The following is a 6,000-nucleotide window of genomic DNA, read 5'->3' as shown; positions in this document are numbered from 1 at the left end:
GAGCGGAAGCGATTATACGTGACTCGAAACGGTTCCCTTCAATCGATTCAGCGTTCCGAGAACTTATCTAATTTCTATCCTTAATTGTGTACTTGAACAGAAAGTGATACGGGAAACCCATTATAACTCCCTCTATATCATGTGTCCACATTCGATCAATCATAATCAATTTTCAGTAGGAAAAAATTCGTCGTTTAACACACCCACAATTATGTCCTTTAGGCTAAGAGAAATGGATGATTAAAGCAAGTGTATAATTATGGAAGAGCCAGTGGAATGAGAATGTGAGAGAAAAAGGGAATACTTCGAGAAAACCCCACAGACACGATGATGTCCACCACAAACTTAATTAGCCAGAGATCGAACCACGGACTCCACATACTAGAGCAAAGTGCCACTGAGACACCGTGTCCGACAATTTTTGCTACGATATAGAGTCAAAACTTAGGAATTAAGTTTCATGATGCTGGTGATATTAAAGTCGTAAACGGTACACATCAATAATTTCAATCTTTTTTACGTTGATCACTATAGAGATATCGAAACGGCAAGAACGGTAATCGATATCGAAAACCGAATTCCTGCAATCGATTAAGCGTCCTATGAATATATTTTTCTCTCCATCATTAATTACGTCTAAAACCGGAAGTGATATAAATCCACTACAACTTTTGGCTTCAATATAGATTCATATAGAGGAAAAAAGTATAAGGTAAAGCGAGAAGTAAAACGTATGTTACATGCGTAAATCTTGTAGATTTGGAACTTAACGTACAATCAATCATATGTAATATTCTGCACCAAAAGTAGAACTGAAAACGTATACTTTATTGTGCATTCTGCATAAGTGTTTGAAATAAACGTACTTTCTGTATGAAACAAAGAACTGTACACAGAGGATCAGTATCTCACATGCGATTGGACGTATATAACATATAGCTGACATATGTAATATACCGAAGACTTCGATGTTAGACACAATGCAGCGTCATGATGTAACATCCAGGCGAGAAAAAGGCAATATGTATTTAGCATATGGATAACATAAGGTCCGTACAGATTTCCGTAGTAAATATACGGATCCCGTATATTTGTATAATATACCGCTGTCCGGATAACCGATTTTTCTCATTATTGGAATAAAAAAACAAGTGTTGAAAACCGAATTGGTAAATTATTGCAAAATACTCGCAACAACTTACTATGGAAAAAAATTGATCAGTGTATACCAATGTTTTTCTGAATAATATCATTGACAAAATTTCGGATACAGATAAAAGAGATCGAAAAAACAAGAGCTTTTTAGAAAATAAAACAAATGTTTCCTCCATGTCTTTTTTATTTGGGAAATTTGAGGCTTTTAAAAAAATTCAGTTTTAATCGAAAAATAACAGTTTGTTCCATATTTAATTTCTGGAGAAAACATTTAATTACTGTATTCTGGAAAGAAAACCCTGAAAAATTCAACAATCAAAGAAAATCAATGAAAAATTAAGAATCAAAGGAAATTAAAGAAACAATCATGAAAAAGTTCAAGAATCAAAGAAAATCAAAGAGAAATGAAATGAAAAATTAAGAATCAAAGAAAATTAAAGAAAAAATTATATAAAAGTTCAAGAATCAAACCAAATCAAAGAAAAAAATCATGAAAAAATTCAAGAATCAAAGAAAGATAACAAAAAAATTCAAGAATGAAAGGAAATCAAATAAAAATAATGAAAAAAATCAATGATGAAAAGAATAATAAAAAATTGAAGAATTAAAGAAAAATATTAAAAATTCAATAACAAAAGGAAATCAAAGAAAAATGAAAAATTAAGAATCAAAAAAATTAAAGGAAAATCATGAAAAAGTTCAAGAATCAAAGAAAAGTAATGAAAAAACTCAAGAATGAAAGGAAATCAAAGAAAAATAATGGAAAATTGAAGAATAAAAGAGAATGAAAAAATTGAAGAATTAAAGAAAAACAATGAAAAAATTGAAGTATCAAAGGAAATCGATGAAATGAAAAATGAGCTTCGGTGAATGCATTGAGTTTTCTAGTTTCAATAATTTCCTTGAGGGCCGCGGTGGCTCAGTGGTAGAGCGTTCACCTCTGGTGCTTGGGGTCCCGGGTTCGATCCCAGCCCCCGCTAAGTGAACTTTGTGGTGGACAAACACCGTGTGCGTGGGTTTTCTCGGGGTCCTCCCGTTTCCTCCCACTTTATTCATTCCACCATTTCATTCATTTCTCATAATCACCGTCTCCTTTAGCCTAACCGGCATAACCGTGGGACGTAAAACTCAAAAATTTCATTTCATTTCATTTCAAATCGGTAACAAAAGACAAATATTGAATGCAGGCTGAAATTCATCAATGCGTATGTATATTTAAACAAAGAGACGTCTTCACTGTATGAATAACTGAATTCCTGAATGATAATAATAATAATAATAATAATAATAATAAAGTAATGTCCCTTGTTTGTATGGAATCCCATCTCCAAGTCAAGGTTAAATCCATTCATCGGAAAACGTGCGACACATGTCGTGACACACAGAGTGGACAATAACAAGGACATCTCATCAGCTTATTTCCCATGATTCATTTCGAAAAATACAATGACTATTTCATTGAGTATTGTTTGCGTCACGTTTTGTTACATCTACAAGGGACAAGAAATTACTCACGAAAATGAGTGAGTACTTCGCAGTGTTACTTAAAAATATTTTGTTTATCTCTTGCAGTGGTATACATTAGAGGAATTGTTTTGGGGTTATAACCTCTTCCCTTGAGCAAGATATTGTGAAAACTAATATTTATTATGCTAAGATTAATATACAAATTTCACGCGTGTCCTAAAAAGGCTATGAGATGGAATGCTTTAACTTCCGCTTTTAAAATTCTGCGTACTCCACTGCATCTCGGTATCTACACACTGCAGGGATTTCAGGAAGGGACTTTTAACACGGAGGAGATGATAGTATCACTGCAAAGTACTGGTAAGACAAGTTGAACACGATCAGAGATATGCAATGGGGAGGTTTGTAACTCAGAGGGGATTCCTTCTTTCCCTCCCGTACAGGGGCGTAAGTATTATGGCGCGAAATGTCGCAATGGGGGGGGGGATGCGACTCTTCCAAGGGGACCTTCACTCTAGCCTCCTAATACGTCGAATCTACATGCTTTTCAGTTTTGTATTCATCGGCAATATTCTTCCACCCTCTCCTTATTTCTTCTATCTTTGGGAGGTTTAAGGTGTAGGTTTCCATTTATGAATATTTAAGCCTAGTAGTTTAATGCATTTAACTCATTATTCACAGATATAGGGAGGTATGGTTATTTGTAATGTTATCTATCATTGCACCAAACAATGTTGTTAAGGCGGTGGCCCATGGATATTCTCTTTCGAAGGGGGAGGGGAATAAAACGTAGTTGCGCCACTTGTCTCGTACCACCAGTGGCGGATCTAGAAAGTAAAAACTAGGGGGCCTGCTACAACCCAGACTATGATAAGTATATCATAAGTTTACTATAAACTTTCAAAAATATATAAATACTAGCCTAAATTATTTTTATTACTCAAAAAACTGGGGGGCTAGGTCCCCCGGACACCGGGCTAGATCTGCCACTGCGTACCACTCTTTTAAACCACCACTCTGTTGCAAAACACATTACAGGAGTTACTTCAGGCTTGAGAATAGTGTATTTTGCTATCGAGGTTAACGATTACCTTTTACTCCACATAGAAGGAAATCAGAAGTTATACAAGCAGCAGCCTACACATCCTGACAGGAATTCTCTTGCCAGAATATACAACGGAGACAAACAGAATTCGAAATTGCGCTTCTCCCCTACATTATTTGATAAAAAAATATTTTTATATATTGTATGTTTACTTTCTAATTAAGAAGCTTTGAATCTTACCATATTAATTACTTACCTGAAGGCTCAATCGGTGTTGTTAAAGTTAATGTATTGCTGCAATTTAGGAGCAAAATTTCCCACAGCCTTGTTCCTTTGCATTGATAAAATCAATCTAGAGTCTAGAATGGCCCCTAACCACTATTTGGGTTCGCGTGTGACTTACTGTAAATAAACTCACGATAGAACACGGGACCATCTGCTTAATTCACACATGCTGTTGTAGCAATGTAGCAATTTGCTACTGCACCAACTTGATTGAACGCTTTCAAACTGCTACTATTCTACTCAAGATATATTTATGTACACTCATGTCCAAAATTATTGTTGCATGTCTATAAATATGTTGTTGTAGGAATATAATTTGATAACGAATTCGCCCGGTATTTCTTATAATGTTAGTATGTGTATAATCGGCAAAGACATGTATGTGGCAAATTTCATCTCAAAAAGGCAGTAAATACGAACAATAAAACGAAAACAAAACTTTCTTGTCCATTTAGCGACATTTTATTTTACTCATTCTAATTTTCGTATTTATAATACTTTTCCTATGAAATTTAGCACAAATATACATTTCCCGATTATACACATAGTATCAGTCAGTATTAAAAGTACCCTGCAAAATCATTATCAAATTATATTCTTACAAGAAGACAGTTATAGATATGCAACAATCATTTTGGACATGAGTGTACATGCGAGTGTGTGTGTCTGTTATTTAATAACTTTCTTTGAGATCTTCTTTAGTATTTATTGTTCTGGGTTGACTAAGCCTACCATATTTTCAGAGTGTGAAATCACATTTTTGAACTGAGTGATAAGAAGTTACGAACACTTAACAATTATTAACAGTTTGCTTTAGCTTGAAAATTGGGCCACAAGAGCAGAGTTTAAAGTGGACCGGGATTTATTTGACTTGTAACTTATTTCTTGTGTGACATTTGTCTCCTACCAGGACATTTCACGTAGTTTATTATTAGTATTACATTTTGGGTTTCTCTATCAAATCACTATTAATACGCAATACAGGGTTTTCATAAAGTCTGGACGGATTTAATTTGCTTATAATTTTCATAAAAATGCTCATAATGAAATCAAATGAAGTGCAAACGGTAGCGGAAGGATTAAATTTTTAGTTGGCAACACTGTTAGATAAGCGGCAACTCTGAACACGTTGAGAGAGGGAGAGGGAGGGCAAGGGTCAGTTTCTTACCAAATTCCATCCATTGTTGTTTTCATTGTTGTTTCAATGCGACTTCTGACTTTGGGGTCATGTGAAAACGGAAGTTTATGCAAAGAAGCCAAGTGGCTTGGAGAACTTAAAGGACAAAATCAGGGCGTCTGTGGCTGGCATTTCGGATCAAACACGGCGGAACGCTGTGAGTGGATTCCAGCGCCGCCTACGCGAATGTGTGGACGTAAATGGCGCCCAGTTGGAGGTGTGGCGGTGAATGAACTGAGCTGGTGCAGATTACAGGTAAAAATTTAATCCTTCCGCTACCGTTTGCACTTTATTTGATTTCAATATGAGCATTTTTATGTAAATTATAAGCGAATTAAATCCGTCCAGACTTTATGAAAACCCTGTATTAAAACAAATCTAGAACTTCTCTTATTTATTGACTTGAATCCCTGTTTGTGCCCCGTCAAATTAGTTGGTTTTTGTTTAGCGTCCCGTTCAGCAGCGAGGCTATATGAGACGTGGACCTACTGATTAACGTGGATTAACCACATGATCTCCCGCCGGGAATCGAACCCGGGTCTCCCACGCCAAAGGCGCGTACGCTAACCACTTAGCCACGAGGGAGTTCTTCTAGTGACTCCAATGACATGTTTCAATTTATATTTCTTCTTGGGGATTTCATGAATTTTCCAACCCCCCTCGTATATATATATATATATATATATATATATATATATATATATATATATATATATATATATATATATATATATATATATATATATATTCATTTTTATTTACAGCAACTTTTCCGTATTAGTGTGTGTATTTGGTGTTCGACCATGTGTGTAAGCTTTCTATTTAATATTTTAGTGGCTTTTAGATATGTATAAATTTTGATTTAAATGTT

This window comes from Thermobia domestica, chromosome 4 (assembly GCF_964235325.1).
Source record: "Thermobia domestica chromosome 4, izTheDome1.hap1.1, whole genome shotgun sequence".
NCBI lineage: Eukaryota > Metazoa > Arthropoda > Insecta > Zygentoma > Lepismatidae > Thermobia > Thermobia domestica.
The sequence above is the reverse complement of the archived record's forward strand: the minus strand, read 5'-3'. Positions refer to the sequence as shown.